This window comes from Engystomops pustulosus, unplaced genomic scaffold (assembly GCF_040894005.1).
Source record: "Engystomops pustulosus unplaced genomic scaffold, aEngPut4.maternal MAT_SCAFFOLD_235, whole genome shotgun sequence".
In the NCBI taxonomy this organism is placed as follows: Eukaryota; Metazoa; Chordata; class Amphibia; order Anura; family Leptodactylidae; genus Engystomops; species Engystomops pustulosus.
The window spans coordinates 147,950-160,452 of NW_027285114.1; the positions used below are offsets into that span (position 1 = coordinate 147,950).

At 45.9% G+C, this 12,503-nt stretch overlaps 52 pseudogenes; all 52 read right to left on the bottom strand.

Moving 5' to 3' along the window:
• Positions 1–38: 38 nt before the first annotated feature.
• Positions 39–157, bottom strand: LOC140110188 (5S ribosomal RNA; annotated as a pseudogene).
• Positions 158–229: 72 nt separating this feature from the next.
• LOC140109968 (5S ribosomal RNA) lies at positions 230–348 on the bottom strand (annotated as a pseudogene).
• Positions 349–418: 70 nt separating this feature from the next.
• On the bottom strand, positions 419–537 carry LOC140109969 (5S ribosomal RNA; annotated as a pseudogene).
• A 70-nt stretch (positions 538–607) lies between these two features.
• Positions 608–726, bottom strand: LOC140110116 (5S ribosomal RNA; annotated as a pseudogene).
• A 72-nt stretch (positions 727–798) lies between these two features.
• On the bottom strand, positions 799–917 carry LOC140109970 (5S ribosomal RNA; annotated as a pseudogene).
• A 235-nt stretch (positions 918–1,152) lies between these two features.
• On the bottom strand, positions 1,153–1,271 carry LOC140110179 (5S ribosomal RNA; annotated as a pseudogene).
• A 263-nt stretch (positions 1,272–1,534) lies between these two features.
• Positions 1,535–1,653, bottom strand: LOC140109620 (5S ribosomal RNA; annotated as a pseudogene).
• Positions 1,654–1,723: 70 nt separating this feature from the next.
• On the bottom strand, positions 1,724–1,842 carry LOC140109971 (5S ribosomal RNA; annotated as a pseudogene).
• A 72-nt stretch (positions 1,843–1,914) lies between these two features.
• Positions 1,915–2,033, bottom strand: LOC140109972 (5S ribosomal RNA; annotated as a pseudogene).
• A 70-nt stretch (positions 2,034–2,103) lies between these two features.
• LOC140109621 (5S ribosomal RNA) lies at positions 2,104–2,222 on the bottom strand (annotated as a pseudogene).
• A 70-nt stretch (positions 2,223–2,292) lies between these two features.
• LOC140110121 (5S ribosomal RNA) lies at positions 2,293–2,411 on the bottom strand (annotated as a pseudogene).
• Positions 2,412–2,481: 70 nt separating this feature from the next.
• Positions 2,482–2,600, bottom strand: LOC140109973 (5S ribosomal RNA; annotated as a pseudogene).
• A 70-nt stretch (positions 2,601–2,670) lies between these two features.
• Positions 2,671–2,789, bottom strand: LOC140109974 (5S ribosomal RNA; annotated as a pseudogene).
• A 71-nt stretch (positions 2,790–2,860) lies between these two features.
• On the bottom strand, positions 2,861–2,980 carry LOC140110183 (5S ribosomal RNA; annotated as a pseudogene).
• A 261-nt stretch (positions 2,981–3,241) lies between these two features.
• LOC140110207 (5S ribosomal RNA) lies at positions 3,242–3,360 on the bottom strand (annotated as a pseudogene).
• A 70-nt stretch (positions 3,361–3,430) lies between these two features.
• LOC140109977 (5S ribosomal RNA) lies at positions 3,431–3,549 on the bottom strand (annotated as a pseudogene).
• A 70-nt stretch (positions 3,550–3,619) lies between these two features.
• Positions 3,620–3,738, bottom strand: LOC140109978 (5S ribosomal RNA; annotated as a pseudogene).
• A 72-nt stretch (positions 3,739–3,810) lies between these two features.
• On the bottom strand, positions 3,811–3,929 carry LOC140110185 (5S ribosomal RNA; annotated as a pseudogene).
• A 70-nt stretch (positions 3,930–3,999) lies between these two features.
• LOC140109979 (5S ribosomal RNA) lies at positions 4,000–4,118 on the bottom strand (annotated as a pseudogene).
• Positions 4,119–4,187: 69 nt separating this feature from the next.
• LOC140109980 (5S ribosomal RNA) lies at positions 4,188–4,306 on the bottom strand (annotated as a pseudogene).
• A 71-nt stretch (positions 4,307–4,377) lies between these two features.
• LOC140110022 (5S ribosomal RNA) lies at positions 4,378–4,496 on the bottom strand (annotated as a pseudogene).
• Positions 4,497–4,565: 69 nt separating this feature from the next.
• LOC140109981 (5S ribosomal RNA) lies at positions 4,566–4,684 on the bottom strand (annotated as a pseudogene).
• A 72-nt stretch (positions 4,685–4,756) lies between these two features.
• Positions 4,757–4,876, bottom strand: LOC140109699 (5S ribosomal RNA; annotated as a pseudogene).
• Positions 4,877–4,948: 72 nt separating this feature from the next.
• LOC140109982 (5S ribosomal RNA) lies at positions 4,949–5,067 on the bottom strand (annotated as a pseudogene).
• Positions 5,068–5,137: 70 nt separating this feature from the next.
• On the bottom strand, positions 5,138–5,256 carry LOC140109983 (5S ribosomal RNA; annotated as a pseudogene).
• A 70-nt stretch (positions 5,257–5,326) lies between these two features.
• LOC140109984 (5S ribosomal RNA) lies at positions 5,327–5,445 on the bottom strand (annotated as a pseudogene).
• A 72-nt stretch (positions 5,446–5,517) lies between these two features.
• LOC140109985 (5S ribosomal RNA) lies at positions 5,518–5,636 on the bottom strand (annotated as a pseudogene).
• A 69-nt stretch (positions 5,637–5,705) lies between these two features.
• LOC140109986 (5S ribosomal RNA) lies at positions 5,706–5,824 on the bottom strand (annotated as a pseudogene).
• Positions 5,825–6,081: 257 nt separating this feature from the next.
• LOC140109989 (5S ribosomal RNA) lies at positions 6,082–6,200 on the bottom strand (annotated as a pseudogene).
• Positions 6,201–6,273: 73 nt separating this feature from the next.
• On the bottom strand, positions 6,274–6,392 carry LOC140110139 (5S ribosomal RNA; annotated as a pseudogene).
• Positions 6,393–6,462: 70 nt separating this feature from the next.
• On the bottom strand, positions 6,463–6,581 carry LOC140109990 (5S ribosomal RNA; annotated as a pseudogene).
• A 69-nt stretch (positions 6,582–6,650) lies between these two features.
• LOC140110026 (5S ribosomal RNA) lies at positions 6,651–6,768 on the bottom strand (annotated as a pseudogene).
• Positions 6,769–7,030: 262 nt separating this feature from the next.
• Positions 7,031–7,149, bottom strand: LOC140109991 (5S ribosomal RNA; annotated as a pseudogene).
• Positions 7,150–7,221: 72 nt separating this feature from the next.
• On the bottom strand, positions 7,222–7,340 carry LOC140109662 (5S ribosomal RNA; annotated as a pseudogene).
• A 69-nt stretch (positions 7,341–7,409) lies between these two features.
• Positions 7,410–7,528, bottom strand: LOC140110023 (5S ribosomal RNA; annotated as a pseudogene).
• Positions 7,529–7,597: 69 nt separating this feature from the next.
• LOC140109992 (5S ribosomal RNA) lies at positions 7,598–7,716 on the bottom strand (annotated as a pseudogene).
• A 71-nt stretch (positions 7,717–7,787) lies between these two features.
• LOC140109663 (5S ribosomal RNA) lies at positions 7,788–7,906 on the bottom strand (annotated as a pseudogene).
• A 260-nt stretch (positions 7,907–8,166) lies between these two features.
• On the bottom strand, positions 8,167–8,286 carry LOC140109664 (5S ribosomal RNA; annotated as a pseudogene).
• A 71-nt stretch (positions 8,287–8,357) lies between these two features.
• On the bottom strand, positions 8,358–8,475 carry LOC140109705 (5S ribosomal RNA; annotated as a pseudogene).
• Positions 8,476–8,543: 68 nt separating this feature from the next.
• On the bottom strand, positions 8,544–8,663 carry LOC140109686 (5S ribosomal RNA; annotated as a pseudogene).
• Positions 8,664–9,111: 448 nt separating this feature from the next.
• Positions 9,112–9,229, bottom strand: LOC140109706 (5S ribosomal RNA; annotated as a pseudogene).
• A 69-nt stretch (positions 9,230–9,298) lies between these two features.
• Positions 9,299–9,416, bottom strand: LOC140110039 (5S ribosomal RNA; annotated as a pseudogene).
• Positions 9,417–9,484: 68 nt separating this feature from the next.
• LOC140109707 (5S ribosomal RNA) lies at positions 9,485–9,602 on the bottom strand (annotated as a pseudogene).
• A 68-nt stretch (positions 9,603–9,670) lies between these two features.
• On the bottom strand, positions 9,671–9,789 carry LOC140109681 (5S ribosomal RNA; annotated as a pseudogene).
• Positions 9,790–9,859: 70 nt separating this feature from the next.
• On the bottom strand, positions 9,860–9,979 carry LOC140109632 (5S ribosomal RNA; annotated as a pseudogene).
• A 229-nt stretch (positions 9,980–10,208) lies between these two features.
• LOC140110180 (5S ribosomal RNA) lies at positions 10,209–10,327 on the bottom strand (annotated as a pseudogene).
• Positions 10,328–10,590: 263 nt separating this feature from the next.
• On the bottom strand, positions 10,591–10,709 carry LOC140110217 (5S ribosomal RNA; annotated as a pseudogene).
• Positions 10,710–10,779: 70 nt separating this feature from the next.
• Positions 10,780–10,898, bottom strand: LOC140110119 (5S ribosomal RNA; annotated as a pseudogene).
• Positions 10,899–10,968: 70 nt separating this feature from the next.
• On the bottom strand, positions 10,969–11,087 carry LOC140109993 (5S ribosomal RNA; annotated as a pseudogene).
• A 259-nt stretch (positions 11,088–11,346) lies between these two features.
• On the bottom strand, positions 11,347–11,465 carry LOC140109994 (5S ribosomal RNA; annotated as a pseudogene).
• Positions 11,466–11,914: 449 nt separating this feature from the next.
• On the bottom strand, positions 11,915–12,033 carry LOC140109995 (5S ribosomal RNA; annotated as a pseudogene).
• A 69-nt stretch (positions 12,034–12,102) lies between these two features.
• Positions 12,103–12,221, bottom strand: LOC140109996 (5S ribosomal RNA; annotated as a pseudogene).
• Between the last annotated feature and the right edge of the window lie 282 nt (positions 12,222–12,503).

The following is a 12,503-nucleotide window of genomic DNA, read 5'->3' on the forward strand; positions in this document are numbered from 1 at the left end:
TCTCATAGAGAAACTAACACAATTTTAAGGTTCAAAAAGGTCAACGGAACTTGGGATTCCCAGCCAGTCTCCCATGCTGGTACTTGCCAAGCCTTAAGCTGCATTGCTGCTGCGATCTGACGAGAGCAGGCACATTCAGCTTAGAATGGTCGTTGACAGCAGCTGTTCAATTTGAACCTTCTTTTACCATCTTTGACATAGAAACTAACACAATTTTCAGGTTCAAAAAGGTCAACGGAACTTGGGATTCCCAGCCAGTCTCCCATGCTGGTACTTGCCAAGCCTTAAGCTGCATTGCTGCTGCGATCTGACGAGAGCAGGCACATTCAGCTTAGAATGGCCGTTGACAGCAGCTGTTCAATTTGAACCTTCTTTTACTATCTCATAGAGAAACTAACACAATTTTCAGGTTCAAAAAGGTCAACGGAACTTGGGATTCCCAGCCAGTCTCCCATGCTGGTACTTGCCAAGCCTTAAGCTGCATTGCTGCTGCGATCTGACGAGAGCAGGCACATTCAGCTTAGAATGGCCGTTGACAGCAGCGGTTCAATTTGAACCTTCTTTTACTATCTCATAGAGAAACTAACACAATTTTCAGGTTCAAAAAGGCCAACGGAACTTGGGATTCCCAGCCAGTCTCCCATGCTGGTACTTGCCAAGCCTTAAGCTGCATTGCTGCTGCGATCTGACGAGAGCAGGCACATTCAGCTTAGAATGGCCGTTGACAGCAGCTGTTCAATTTGAACCTTCTTTTACCATCTTTGACATAGAAACTAACACAATTTTCAGGTTCAAAAAGGTCAACGGAACTTGGGATTCCCAGCCAGTCTCCCATGCTGGTACTTGCCAAGCCTTAAGCTGCATTGCTGCTGCGATCTGACGAGAGCAGGCACATTCAGCTTAGAATGGCCGTTGACAGCAGCTGTTCAATTTGAACCTTCTTTTACCATCTTTGACATAGAAACTAACACAATTTTCAGGTTCAAAAAGGTCAACGGAACTTGGGATTCCCAGCCAGTCTCCCATGCTGGTACTTGCGATCTGACGAGAGCAGGCACATTCAGCTTAGAATGGCCGTTGACAGCAGCTGTTCAATTTGAACCTTCTTTTACTATCTCATAGAGAAACTAACACAATTTTCAGGTTCAAAAAGGTCAACGGAACTTAGGATTCCCAGCCAGTCTCCCATGCTGGTACTTGCCAAGCCTTAAGCTGCATTGCTGCTGCGATCTGACGAGAGCAGGCACATTCAGCTTAGAATGGCCGTTGACAGCAGCTGTTCAATTTGAACCTTCTTTTACCATCTTTGACATAGAAACTAACACAATTTTCAGGTTCAAAAAGGTCAAAGGAACTTGCGATTCCCAGCCAGTCTCCCATGCTGGTACTTGCCAAGCCTTAAGCTGCATTGCTGCTGCGATCTGACGAGAGCAGGCACATTCAGCTTACAATGGCCGTTGACAGCAGCTGTTCAATTTGAACCTTCTTTTACCATCTTTGACATAGAAACTAACACAATTTTCAGGTTCAAAAAGGTCAACGGAACTTGGGATTCCCAGCCAGTCTCCCATGCTGGTACTTGCCAAGCCTTAAGCTGCATTGCTGCTGCGATCTGACGAGAGCAGGCACATTCAGCTTAGAATGGCTGTTGACAGCAGCTGTTCAATTTGAACCTTCTTTTACTATCTCATAGAGAAACTAACACAATTTTCAGGTTCAAAAAGGTCAACGGAACTTGGGATTCCCAGCCAGTCTCCCATGCTGGTACTTGCCAAGCCTTAAGCTGCATTGCTGCTGCGATCTGACGAGAGCAGGCACATTCAGCTTAGAATGGCCGTTGACAGCAGCTGTTCAATTTGAACCTTCTTTTACCATCTTTGACATAGAAACTAACACAATTTTCAGGTTCAAACAGGTCAACGGAACTTGGGATTCCCAGCCAGTCTCCCATGCTGGTACTTGCCAAGCCTTAAGCTGCATTGCTGCTGCGATCTGACGAGAGCAGGCACATTCAGCTTAGAATGGCCGTTGACAGCAGCTGTTCAATTTGAACCTTCTTTTACTATCTCATAGAGAAACTAACACAATTTTCAGGTTCAAAAAGGTCAACGGAACTTGGGATTCCCAGCCAGTCTCCCATGCTGGTACTTGCCAAGCCTTAAGCTGCATTGCTGCTGCGATCTGACGAGAGCAGGCACATTCAGCTTAGAATGGCTGTTGACAGCAGCTGTTCAATTTGAACCTTCTTTTACTATCTCATAGAGAAACTAACACAATTTTCAGGTTCAAAAAGGTCAACGGAACTTGGGATTCCCAGCCAGTCTCCCATGCTGGTACTTGCCAAGCCTTAAGCTGCATTGCTGCTGCGATCTGACGAGAGCAGGCACATTCAACTTAGAATGGCCGTTGACAGCAGCTGTTCAATTTGAACCTTCTTTTACTATCTCATAGAGAAACTAACCCAATTTTCAGGTTCAAAAAGGTCAACGGAACTTGGGATTCCCAGCCAGTCTCCCATGCTGGTACTTGCCAAGCCTTAAGCTGCATTGCTGCTGCGATCTGACGAGAGCAGGCACATTCAGCTTAGAATGGCCGTTGACAGCAGCTGTTCAATTTGAACCTTCTTTTACTATCTCATAGAGAAACTAACACAATTTTCAGGTTCAAAAAGGTCAACGGAACTTGGGATTCCCAGCCAGTCTCCCATGCTGGTACTTGCCAAGCCTTAAGCTGCATTGCTGCTGCGATCTGACGAGAGCAGGCACATTCAGCTTAGAATGGCCGTTGACAGCAGCTGTTCAATTTGAACCTTCTTTTACCATCTTTGACAAGAAACTAACACAATTTTCAGGTTCAAAAAGGTCAACGGAAGCTTGGGATTCCCAGCCAGTCTCCCATGCTGGTACTTGCCAAGCCTTAAGCTGCATTGCTGCTGCGATCTGACGAGAGCAGGCACATTCAGCTTAGAATGGCCGTTGACAGCAGCTGTTCAATTTGAACCTTCTTTTACTATCTCATAGAGAAACTAACACAATTTTCAGGTTCAAAAAGGCCAACGGAACTTGGGATTCCCAGCCAGTCTCCCACGCTGGTACTTGCCAAGCCTTAAGCTGTATTGCTGCTGCGATCTGACGAGAGCAGGCACATTCAGCTTAGATGGCCGTTTGACAGCAGCTGTTCAATTTGAACCTTCTTTTACCATCTTTGACATAGAAACTAACAAAATTTTCAGGTTCAAAAAGGTCAACGGAACTTGGGATTCCCAGCCAGTCTCCCATGCTGGTACTTGCCAAGCCTTAAGCTGCATTGCTGCTGCGATCTGACAAGAGCAGGCACATTCAGCTTAGAATGGCCGTTGACAGCAGCTGTTCAATTTGAACCTTCTTTTACTATCTCATAGAGAAACTAACACAATTTTCAGGTTCAAAAAGGTCAACGGAACTTGGGATTCCCAGCCAGTCTCCCATGCTGGTACTTGCCAAGCCTTAAGCTGCATTGCTGCTGCGATCTGACGAGAGCAGGCACATTCAGCTTAGAATGGCCGTTGACAGCAGCTGTTCAATTTGAACCTTCTTTTACTATCTCATAGAGAAACTAACACAATTTTCAGGTTCAAAAAGGTCAACGGAACTTGGGATTCCCAGCCAGTCTCCCATGCTGGTACTTGCCAAGCCTTAAGCTGCATTGCTGCTGCGATCTGACGAGAGCAGGCACATTCAGCTTAGAATGGCCGTTGACAGCAGCTGTTCAATTTGAACCTTCTTTTACCATCTTTGACATAGAAACTAACACAATTTTCAGGTTCAAAAAGGTCAACGGAACTTGGGATTCCCAGCAAGTCTCCCATGCTGGTACTTGCCAAGCCTTAAGCTGCATTGCTGCTGCGATCTGACAAGAGCAGGCACATTCAGCTTAGAATGGCCGTTGACAGCAGCTGTTCAATTTGAACCTTCTTTTACTATCTCATAGAGAAACTAACACAATTTTCAGGTTCAAAAAGGTCAACGGAACTTGGGATTCCCAGCCAGTCTCCCATGCTGGTACTTGCCAAGCCTTAAGCTGCATTGCTGCTGCGATCTGACGAGAGCAGGCACATTCAGCTTAGAATGGCCGTTGACAGCAGCTGTTCAATTTGAACCTTCTTTTACTATCTCATAGAGAAACTAACACAATTTTCAGGTTCAAAAGGTCAACGGAACTTGGGATTCCCAGCCAGTCTCCCATGCTGGTACTTGCCAAGCCTTAAGCTGCATTGCTGCTGCGATCTGACGAGAGCAGGCACATTCAGCTTAGAATGGCCGTTGACAGCAGCTGTGCAATTTGAACCTTCTTTTACTATCTCATAGAGAAAACTAACACAATTTTCATGTTCAAAAAGGTCAACGGAACTTGGGATTCCCAGCCAGTCGCCCATGCTGGTACTTGCCAAGCCTTAAGCTGCATTGCTGCTGCGATCTGACGAGAGCAGGCACATTCAGCTTAGAATGGCCGTTGACAGCAGCTGTTCAATTTGAACCTTCTTTTACTATCTCATAGAGAACTAACACAATTTTCAGGTTCAAAAAGGTCAACGGAACTTGGGATTCCCAGCCAGTCTCCCATGCTGGTACTTGCCAAGCCTTAAGCTGCATTGCTGCTGCGATCTGACGAGAGCAGGCACATTCAGCTTAGAATGGCCGTTGACAGCAGCTGTTCAATTTGAACCTTCTTTTACCATCTTTGACATAGAAACTAACACAATTTTCAGGTTCAAAAAGGTCAACGGAACTTGGGATTCCCAGCCAGTCTCCCATGCTGGGTACTTGCCAAGCCTTAAGCTGCATTGCTGCTGCGATCTGACGAGAGCAGGCACATTCAGCTTAGAATGGCCGTTGACAGCAGCTGTTCAATTTGAACCTTCTTTTACCATCTTTGACATAGAAACTAACACAATTTTCAGGTTCAAAAAGGTCAACGGAACTTGGGATTCCCAGCCAGTCTCCCATGCTGGTACTTGCCAAGCCTTAAGCTGCATTGCTGCTGCGATCTGACGAGAGCAGGCACATTCAGCTTAGAATGGCCGTTGACAGCAGCTGTTCAATTTGAACCTTCTTTTACTATCTCATAGAGAAACTAACACAATTTTCATGTTCAAAAAGGTCAACGGAACTTGGGATTCCCAGCCAGTCTCCCATGCTGGTACTTGCCAAGCCTTAAGCTGCATTGCTGCTGCGATCTGACGAGAGCAGGCACATTCAGCTTAGAATGGCCGTTGACAGCAGCTGTTCAATTTGAACCTTCTTTTACTATCTCATAGAGAAACTAACACAATTTTCAGGTTCAAAAAGGTCAACGGAACTTGGGATTCCCAGCCAGTCTCCCATGCTGGTACTTGCCAAGCCTTAAGCTGCATTGCTGCTGCGATCTGACGAGAGCAGGCACATTCAGCTTAGAATGGCCGTTGACAGCAGCTGTTCAATTTGAACCTTCTTTTACCATCTTTGACATAGAAACTAACACAATTTTCAGGTTCAAAAAGGTCAACGGAACTTGGGATTCCCAGCCAGTCTCCCATGCTGGTACTTGCCAAGCCTTAAGCTGCATTGCTGCTGCGATCTGACGAGAGCAGGCACATTCAGCTTAGAATGGCCGTTGACAGCAGCTGTTCAATTTGAACCTTCTTTTACTATCTCATAGAGAAACTAACACAATTTCAGGTTCAAAAAGGTCAACGGAACTTGGGATTCCCAGCCAGTCTCCCATGCTGGTACTTGCCAAGCCTTAAGCTGCATTGCTGCTGCGATCTGACGAGAGCAGGCACATTCAGCTTAGAATGGCCGTTGACAGCAGCTGTTCAATTTGAACCTTCTTTTACTATCTCATAGAGAAACTAACACAATTTTCAGGTTCAAAAAGGTCAACGGAACTTGGGACTCCAGCCAGTCTCCCATGCTGGTACTTGCCAAGCCTTAGCTGCATTGCTGCTGCGATCTGACGAGAGCAGGCACATTCAGCTTAGAATGGCCGTTGACAGCAGCTGTTCAATTTGAACCTTCTTTTACTATCTCATAGAGAAACTAACACAATTTTCAGGTTCAAAAAGGTCAACGGAACTTGGGATTCCCAGCCAGTCTCCCATGCTGGTACTTGCCAAGCCTTAAGCTGCATTGCTGCTGCGATCTGACGAGAGCAGGCACATTCAGCTTAGAATGGCCGTTGACAGCAGCTGTTCAATTTGAACCTTCTTTTACTATCTCATAGAGGAAACTAAACACAATTTTCAGGTTCAAAAAAGGCCAACGGAACTTGGGATTCCCAGCCAGTCTCCCACGCTGGTACTTGCCAAGCCTTAAGCTGTATTGCTGCTGCGATCTGATGAGAGCAGGCACATTCAGCTTAGAATGGCCGTTGACAGCAGCTGTTCAATTTGAACCTTCTTTTACTATCTCATAGAGAAACTAACACAATTTTCAGGTTCAAAAAGGTCAACGGAACTTGGGATTCCCAGCCAGTCTCCCATGCTGGTACTTGCCAAGCCTTAAGCTGCATTGCTGCTGCGATCTGACGAGAGCAGGCACATTCAGCTTAGAATGGCCGTTGACAGCAGCTGTTCATTTGAACCTTCTTTTACTATCTCATAGAGAAACTAACACAATTTTCAGGTTCAAAAAGGTCAACGGAACTTGGATTCCCAGCCAGTCTCCCATGCTGGTACTTGCCAAGCCTTAAGCTGCATTGCTGCTGCGATCTGACGAGAGCAGGCACATTCAGCTTAGAATGGCCGTTGACAGCAGCTGTTCAATTTGAACCTTCTTTTACCATCTTTGACATAGAAACTAACACAATTTTCAGGTTCAAAAAGGTCAACGGAACTTGGGATTCCCAGCCAGTCTCCCATGCTGGTACTTTGCCAAGCCCTTAAGCTGCATTGCTGCTGCGATCTGACAAGAGCAGGCACATTCAGCTTAGAATGGCCGTTGACAGCAGCTGTTCAATTTGAACCTTCTTTTACTATCTCATAGAGAAACTAACACAATTTTCAGGTTCAAAAGGTCAACGGAACTTGGGATTCCCAGCCAGTCTCCCATGCTGGTACTTGCCAAGCCTTAAGCTGCATTGCTGCTGCGATCTGACGAGAGCAGGCACATTCAGCTTAGAATGGCCGTTGACAGCAGCTGTTCAATTTGAACCTTCTTTTACCATCTTTGACATAGAAACTAACACAATTTTCAGGTTCAAAAAGGTCAAAGGAACTTGGGATTCCCAGCCAGTCTCCCATGCTGGTACTTGCCAAGCCTTAAGCTGCATTGCTGCTGCGATCTGACGAGAGCAGGCACATTCAGCTTAGAATGGCCGTTGACAGCAGCTGTTCAATTGAACCTTCTTTTACTATCTCATAGAGAAACTAACACAATTTTCAGGTTCAAAAAGGTCAACGGAACTTGGGATTCCCAGCCAGTCGCCCATGCTGGTACTTGCCAAGCCTTAAGCTGCATTGCTGCTGCGATCTGACGAGAGCAGGCACATTCAGCTTAGAATGGCCGTTGACAGCAGCTGTCAATTTGAACCTTCTTTTACTATCTCATAGAGAAACTAACACAATTTTCAGGTTCAAAAAGGTCAACGGAACTTGGGATTCCCAGCCAGTCTCCCATGCTGGTACTTGCCAAGCCTTAAGCTGCATTGCTGCTGCGATCTGACGAGAGCAGGCACATTCAGCTTAGAATGGCCGTTGACAGCAGCTGTTCAATTTGAACTTCTTTTACCATCTTTGACATAGAAACTAACACAATTTTCGGGTTCAAAAAGGTCAAAGGAACTTGGGATTCCCAGCCAGTCTCCCATGCTGGTACTTGCCAAGCCTTAAGCTGCATTGCTGCTGCGATCTGACGAGAGCAGGCACATTCAGCTTAGAATGGCCGTTGACAGCAGCTGTTCAATTTGAACCTTCTTTTACCATCTTTGACATAGAAACTAACACAATATTCAGGTTCAAAAAGGTCAACGGAACTTGGGATTCCCAGCCAGTCTCCCATGCTGGTACTTGCCAAGCCTTAAGCTGCATTGCTGCTGCGATCTGACGAGAGCAGCACTTTCAGCTTAGAATGGCTGTTGACAGCAGCTGTCAATTTGAACCTTTCTTTTACTATCTCATAGAGAAACTAACACAATTTTCAGGTTCAAAAAGGCCAACGGAACTTGGGGATTCCCAGCCAGTCTCCCATGCTGGTACTTGCCAAGCCTTAAGCTGCATTGCTGCTGCGATCTGACGAGAGCAGGCACATTCAGCTTAGAATGGCCGTTGACAGCAGCTGTTCAATTTGAACCTTCTTTTACCATCTTTGACATAGAACTAACACAATTTTCAGGTTCAAAAAGGTCAACGGAACTTGGGATTCCCAGCCAGTCTCCCATGCTGGTACTTGCCAAGCCTTAAGCTGCATTGCTGCTGCGATCTGACGAGAGCAGCACATTCAGCTTAGAATGGCCGTTGACAGCAGCTGTCAATTTGAACCTTCTTTTACTATCTCATAGAGAAACTAACACAATTTCAGGTTCAAAAAGGTCAACGGAACTTGGGATTCCCAGCCAGTCTCCCATGCTGGTACTTGCCAAGCCTTAAGCTGCATTGCTGCTTGCGATCTGACGAGAGCAGGCACATTCAGCTTAGAATGGCCGTTGACAGCAGCTGTTCAATTTGAACCTTCTTTTACTATCTCATAGAGAAACTAACACAATTTTCAGGTTCAAAAGGTCAACGGAACTTGGGATTCCCAGCCAGTCTCCCATGCTGGTACTTGCCAAGCCTTAAGCTGCATTGCTGCTGCGATTCTGACGAGAGCAGGCACATTTCAGCTTAGAATAGCCGTTGACAGCAGCTGTTTAATTTGAACCTTCTTTTACCATCTTTGACATAGAAACTAACACAATTTTCAGGTTCAAAAAGGTCAAAGGAACTTGGGATTCCAGCCAGTCTCCCATGTGGTACTTGCCAAGCCTTAAGCTGCATTGCTGCTGCGATTGACGAGAGCAGGCACATTCAGCTTAGAATGGCCGTTGACAGCAGCTGTTCAATTTGAACCTTCTTTTACTATCTCATAGAGAAACTAACACAATTTTCATGTTCAAAAAGGTCAACGGAACTTGGGATTCCCAGCCAGTCTCCCATGCTGGTACTTGCCAAGCCTTAAGCTGCATTGCTGCTGCGATCTGACGAGAGCAGCACATTCAGCTTAGAATGGCCGTTGACAGCAGCTGTTCAATTTGAACCTTCTTTTACTATCTCATAGAGAAACTAACACAATTTTCAGGTTCAAAAGGTCAACGGAACTTGGATTCCCAGCCAGTCGCCCATGCTGGTACTTGCCAAGCCTTAAGCTGCATTGCTGCTGCGATCTGACGAGAGCAGGCACATTCAGCTTAGAATGGCCGTTGACAGCAGCTGTTCAATTTGAACCTTCTTTTACTATCTCATAGAGAAACAACACAATTTTCAGGTTCAAAAGGTCAACGGAACTTGGGATTCCCAGCCAGTCTCCCATGCTGGTACTTGCCAAGCCTTAGCTGCATTGCTGCTGCGATCTGACGAGAGCAGGCACATTCAGCTTAGAATGGCCGTTGACAGCAGCGGTTCAATTTGAACCTTCTTTTACTATCTCATAGAGAACTAACACAATTTTCAGGTTCAAAAAGGCCACGGAACTTGGGATTCCCAGCCAGTCTCCCATGCTGGTACTTGCCAAGCCTTAAGCTGCATTGCTGCTGCGATCTGACGAGAGCAGGCACATTCAGCTTAGAATGGCCGTTGACAGCAGCTGTTCAATTTGAACCTTCTTTTACCATCTTTGACATAGAAACTAACACAATTTTCAGGTTCAAAAGGTCAACGGAACTTGGGATTCCCAGCCAGTCTCCCATGCTGGTACTTGCCAAGCCTTAAGCTGCATTGCTGCTGCGATCTGACGAGAGCAGGCACATTCAGCTTAGAATGCCGTTGACAGCAGCTGTTCAATTTGAACCTTCTTTTACCATCTTTGACATAGAAACTAACACATTTTCAGGTCAAAAGGTCACGGAACTTGGGATTCCCAGCCAGTCTCCCATGCTGGTACTGCGATCTGACGAGAGCAGGCACATTCAGCTTAGAATGGCCGTTGACAGCAGCTGTTCAATTTGAACCTTCTTTTACTATCTCATAGAGAAACTAACACAATTTTCAGGTTTCAAAAGGTCAACGGAACTTAGGATTCCCAGCCAGTCTCCCATGCTGGTACTTGCCAAGCCTTAAGCTGCATTGCTGCTGCGATCTGACGAGAGCAGGCACATTCAGCTTAGAATGGCCGTTGACAGCAGCTGTTCAATTTGAACCTTCTTTTACCATCTTTGACATAGAAACTAACACAATTTTCAGGTTCAAAAAGGTCAAAGGAACTTGCGATTCCCAGCCAGTCTCCCATGCTGGTACTTGCCAAGCCTTAAGCTGCATTGCTGCTGCGATCTGACGAGAGCAGGCACATTCAGCTTACAATGGCCGTTGACAGCAGCTGTTCAATTTGAACCTTCTTTTACCATCTTTGACATAGAAACTAACACAATTTTCAGGTTCAAAAAGGTCAACGGAACTTGGGATTCCCAGCCAGTCTCCCATGCTGGTACTTGCCAAGCCTTAAGCTGCATTGCTGCTGCGATCTGACGAGAGCAGGCACATTCAGCTTAGAATGGCTGTTGACAGCAGCTGTTCAATTTGAACCTTCTTTTACTATCTCATAGAGAAACTAACACAATTTTCAGGTTCAAAAAGGTCAACGGAACTTGGGATTCCCAGCCAGTCTCCCATGCTGGTACTTGCCAAGCCTTAAGCTGCATTGCTGCTGCGATCTGACGAGAGCAGGCACATTCAACTTAGAATGGCCGTTGACAGCAGCTGTTCAATTTGAACCTTCTTTTACTATCTCATAGAGAAACTAACCCAATTTTCAGGTTCAAAAAGGTCAACGGAACTTGGGATTCCCAGCCAGTCTCCCATGCTGGTACTTGCCAAGCCTTAAGCTGCATTGCTGCTGCGATCTGACGAGAGCAGGCACATTCAGCTTAGAATGGCCGTTGACAGCAGCTGTTCAATTTGAACCTTCTTTTACTATCTCATAGAGAAACTAACACAATTTTCAGGTTCAAAAGGTCAACGGAACTTGGGATTCCCAGCCAGTCTCCCATGCTGGTACTTGCCAAGCCTTAAGCTGCATTGCTGCTGCGATCTGACGAGAGCAGGCACATTCAGTTAGAATGGCCGTTGACAGCAGCTGTTCAATTTGAACCTTCTTTTACCATCTTTGACATAGAAACTAACACAATTTTCAGGTTCAAAAAGGTCAACGGAACTTGGGATTCCCAGCCAGTCTCCCATGCTGGTACTTGCCAAGCCTTAAGCTGCATTGCTGCTGCGATCTGACGAGAGCAGGCACATTCAGCTTAGAATGGCCGTTGACAGCAGCTGTTCAATTTGAACCTTCTTTTACTATCTCATAGAGAAACTAACACAATTTTCAGGTTCAAAAAGGCCAACGGAACTTGGGATTCCCAGCCAGTCTCCCACGCTGGTACTTGCCAAGCCTTAAGCTGTATTGCTGCTGCGATCTGACGAGAGCAGGACATTCAGCTTAGAATGGCCGTTGACAGCAGCTGTTCAATTTGAACCTTCTTTTACCATCTTTGACATAGAAACTAACACAATTTTCAGGTTCAAAAGGTCAACGGAACTTGGGATTCCCAGCCAGTCTCCATGCTGGTACTTGCCAAGCCTTAAGCTGCATTGCTGCTGCGATCTGACAAGAGCAGGCACATTCAGCTTAGAATGGCCGTTGACAGCAGCTGTTCAATTTGAACCTTCTTTTACTATCTCAGTTAGAGAAACTAACACAATTTTCAGGTTCAAAAAGGTCAACGGAACTTGGGATTCCCAGCCAGTCTCCCATGCTGGTACTTGCCAAGCCTTAAGCTGCATTGCTGCTGCGATCTGACGAGAGCAGGCACATTCAGCTTAGAATGGCCGTTGACAGCAGCTGTTCAATTTGAACCTTCTTTTACATCTCATAGAGAAACTAACACAATTTTCAGGTTCAAAAAGGTCAACGGAACTTGGGATTCCCAGCCAGTCTCCCATGCTGGTACTTGCCAAGCCTTAAGCTGCATTGCTGCTGCGATCTGACGAGAGCAGGCACATTCAGCTTAGAATGGCCGTTGACAGCAGCTGTTCAATTTGAACCTTCTTTTACCATCTTTGACATAGAAACTAACACAATTTTCAGGTTCAAAAAGGTCAACGGAACTTGGGATTCCCAGCAAGTCTCCCATGCTGGTACTTGCCAAGCCTTAAGCTGCATTGCTGCTGCGATCTGACAAGAGCAGGCACATTAGCTTAGATGGACGATTGACAGCAGCCTGTTCAATTTGAACCTTCTTTTACTATCTCATAGAGAAACTAACACAATTTTCAGGGTCAAAAGGTCAACGGAACTTGGGATTCC